Consider the following 3,959-nt stretch of genomic DNA (forward strand, 5'->3'; position numbering starts at 1 on the left):
AGAAGGTTTAATTGGCCCTGTATAATAGGGATAAACTAAAGAACATACTGCCAAAGCAGTGATACTTATTCCTTTTCGTTGGACACACACACACACACCATACACATACACACAAAGTACAGTGTTGTTGTCACAATCAATTCCCTCCATTCAACCCACTCCCTCTCTCTGCAGGTGAGCTCAATCTGTCCTGAAATTTGACTTCTGTCACTGCAGGGCTCCAGCACATTCACATGCTCTCCTGGGGGAGGGGGTGAGAGTGGGGGTGGTGGTGGCGGTGGGGGGGGGGGGGGGGCAAATGAGGATTTTGTTTAGTATGTGATCCCTCTCTCTCTCTCTCTCTCTCTCTCTCGTTCTTTGTGTCCCTCAAGCAGTAATTTATTTATGAGAAACTAATCAAATCCTGGTGTGCGTAAGTTTCCCAAACCCCCCTTCTGTGACCCCCCGACTGGTTCTCACAATTTAAACAAATCAAATCTAGGCTCATCTTCTTCTGTGGTTGAAGTAGCCTCCAGGTTTTCCTTGTACCTTGGTTCGGAAAAAAAATCTAATTTCCCTTCTTGCGTATGTTGCTGGAGGTTTCGGTTATATTTAGTTAGTTACACTTTATTGTGATGTATACATATATACACACATATATATTTACAGTGTATATATATATAAATACTGTATAAAGTATATTTATATATCACATTAAACTACACAATAAACTACATATTTAACATTCCTTACATAGTTGCATAATTAGAACATCGCTATGGTTTCAGCGTTAGAAACAGTCAGATCTGGGTGTTGTTTCATCCCTGTTGTCTGGTCTTCTTCTCTAAAAGCATTTTTAAGTTCACACTTTCCTTGTTCCTCTTTTATGGGTGTTTCATCTGTCGTACAGTCTCAGTTCTTTCTTTCTCTCTGGTCCCTCCCATCTCTCCCTGTCCCTCTCCATCTCTCCCTGTCCCTCTCCATCTCTCCCTGTCCCTCTCCATCTATCCCTGTCCCTCTCCAGCTCTCCCTGTCCCTCTCCATCTCTTTGACCCTGTTTTTGTTCCTTACATCCTGCCATCCCCCTATGCTTTAGATCTTCACATTTAGGTCTTTTAACTGGTCTATCCGCATTCTCCTCTTCCTTTTCATAGTAAGAGTCACACATACACACTACAACATCAAGCACACACCAGCACAACTGTCTCTCTCTCTCTCTCTCTCTCTCTCTCTCTCTCTCTCTCTCTCTCTCTCTGTCTCTCTCTCTCTGTCTCTCTCACCCAAAGTCATTTCCTTCAGGGCCAGGAGTCAGAAAGGAGGCAAAGGGATGAAATTAATTTAGGGGAAAGATGATTAATGATGAGATGTGAACAATGGGTTAGTAGATGATGAGTGAAGGGGGATTAGCAGAGTGTGTGTGTACCTGTGTGTGTGTCTGTGTGGGTGTGGATGGTACAGAATATCCTACCACCCAGACTTGTGCCGCGGGTACTGACTAGACTTTTGACCCATGCTCATCACCGGCAGTCTGGGAGTGGAAGGTGTTTGTGACGTGCGGTCAAACACGCTGCAGCAGACGATGACGACCGCTAGAACAGAGATGCCTTCCTGTGAATCTTCTTTCTTTCTTTCCTTCCTCCTCCTCCCCCCGTTTATTCACCTCTCGCCCTCTATCTTCCCTGTCTCTGCATCTTACTCCCCCCCCCGCCTCACCCTCCTCTCCACAACTCTCTCTCCCCATCCCTCGCTCCCTCCCTCTCTCTCTCCCTCCCCCCCCGTCCTCCAGTGGGATGTATTTCATGCTGGGCGGGGCTCTGAGGCCATGAGGCTGAGAGGAGGCAGGGACCTGGAGCATCCCCCCGTTGCCTGGTTACCCACCGGTGTCCTGGGCGTGCGGAGCGTCCGGCTCAGGCTGCGGCTGGATCGCCGTGACGACCAAGGGCGTGGCTGTTGGCACCTGGTCGACCTGGAGAGCGAGGCAGAGAGCGAGCCCATTGGGCGGCGACTGCGGGACAGAGCCCCGCCCACCTGCTCCAACAGTAAGCAGCATGGCGCTTTGGATGCAACTTTATTGTCTATGTTGTGAGAACTGGAAATCTTTTTTATTTTTTATTTTTTGTAAACGCATAGGTAAATGAATGGATGCATGTGTGTCTCCAGGTGTTTAGTATTTGTCTTTGTTCTTCTCCTTTGTACTCAGAATTACACACCTTTTTGCTCCATCCCTCTGCACTGACGGTGTCGTCGGTAGCGTTGGTGCTGGAGGGGCTGAGAGAGTGAGGCAGAGGCCTCAGCACAGTGTTAATGCGCACACAGCGTTGTATTTTATGCGTTTATTTATTATCACCTGGTCATGTGACTATGGCGCAGGATCAGATTTCACTGTCTGTTACCATAGAGACGCCCTGCCTGAGCCGTAAATAAATTTCGGGGGTGTTTGTTACATTGTTACTTCCATTTAGTGCACATACACCTACCAACCCCCATCCGTAGGCTCACAGATTAAACCGCCATTGTTTAATGTTGTTTGTGTTCGTCTGTTCGTGTGTTCGTGTGTTTGTGTGTTTGTGTGTTCGTGTGTGTGTGTGTGTGTGTGTGTGTGTGTGTGTGTGTGTGTGTGTGTGTGTCTGTCTGTCTGTCTGTCTGTCTGTCTGTCTGTCTGCATCTGTGTGTGTACATGCATGTGTGCCATTTAGAGATGTACATTAGCACAAGGTGTTTAATTCCTCCCTCATCTACAGAGGTGAAATCATCCTGTAGTCTGCAACAAAGTATTCTTCAACATAATAGTCTCCAACAAAATAGTGTGCGAAAGAATAATCTGCAACAGACTAGTCTCTCATAGTGTAGGCTGCTGCAGTCTATCAGATTGGGCGAAACACCTTAATATAAACCACTATAATTTATGAAAAAGGGGGTATCTCTCTCCTTCTGACTCTTGTAGCCCCTCTTTTCTGACTTCAGGCTCTCCTGTCTACCTTAAGGGAAAGATCTGTATCTCTCCCTCTCTCTCTTTCTCTCTCTCTTTCTCTCTCTCTCTCTCTCTCTCTCTCTCTCTCTCTCTCTCTCTCTCTCTCTCTCTCTCTCTCTCTGTCTCTCTCTCTCATTCTCTCTGGTATAATTGGGTAGAGGCAATTGAGTAGTGGGCACGATTATTCTATGTGTGTAATTACTAGTATGATTTATGAATTCCTTCAGACTGGCCAAATGGGCCCTCTGAACTACCGCTATAGCTTTAAGACTCGCGGTCACACCAGACTGTATGTGACAGTTATGCATGTATGTGTGTGTGAGTCAGAGGATGTCTGTGCTAACTGTGTTAACTCGCACCCCTGGCCCTGTTCTCCAGATCTTGTTGAACAAAATCAGTCTTTTTGAGCCTGTGCTTCCACTATGTATGCCTACACTTTTCTGTATCTGTTGCCACTCCAGTTCTACTATGTTTATTTTACTTGATTGTAGGTTTCCTTCTGAGGGGGAAAGCAAAGTGAAGCATGAGTGCCTATTGCTTTGTCCCTAACCCAGAAAATAGACTTGGAGCTTGTGAGCGAGCGCGTCTGCGCATTACACATGGCTATTGACAAATCTGCTTACACGCTCGCTAGAGGCACGTGTGTGTGACAGCATTTGATCCCCTCTTTGTGGTTTTAACCTTCCTATGATTGAGAGTTAAAAACCGAGAAAGTGGCTCTTTTCATGCGGGGGCGGCGTCGGCATAGCAACTGCAGCGTAACTAATCGATAGTGGGAACTAGGGAGCGCGACTACAGCCTTAGTGTGTGAGGCGGGGAGTTAGTTTTTGGGGTGTTTTATGGACTGGTCCCGAGTCTTATTTGCGAAGGAAATATATCTATAACAGGGGTTCGTGAATATTTTCCTGATGCGTTCCTTCCGGATTGGTTTCATTTGACGTAGCCCACTCTACACCACATCCACTACGAACAAGACAATTTGAAAACATAATAAATAAAAAAAATAACA

The sequence above is a fragment of the Osmerus mordax genome, chromosome 8 (assembly GCF_038355195.1).
Source record: "Osmerus mordax isolate fOsmMor3 chromosome 8, fOsmMor3.pri, whole genome shotgun sequence".
In the NCBI taxonomy this organism is placed as follows: Eukaryota; Metazoa; Chordata; class Actinopteri; order Osmeriformes; family Osmeridae; genus Osmerus; species Osmerus mordax.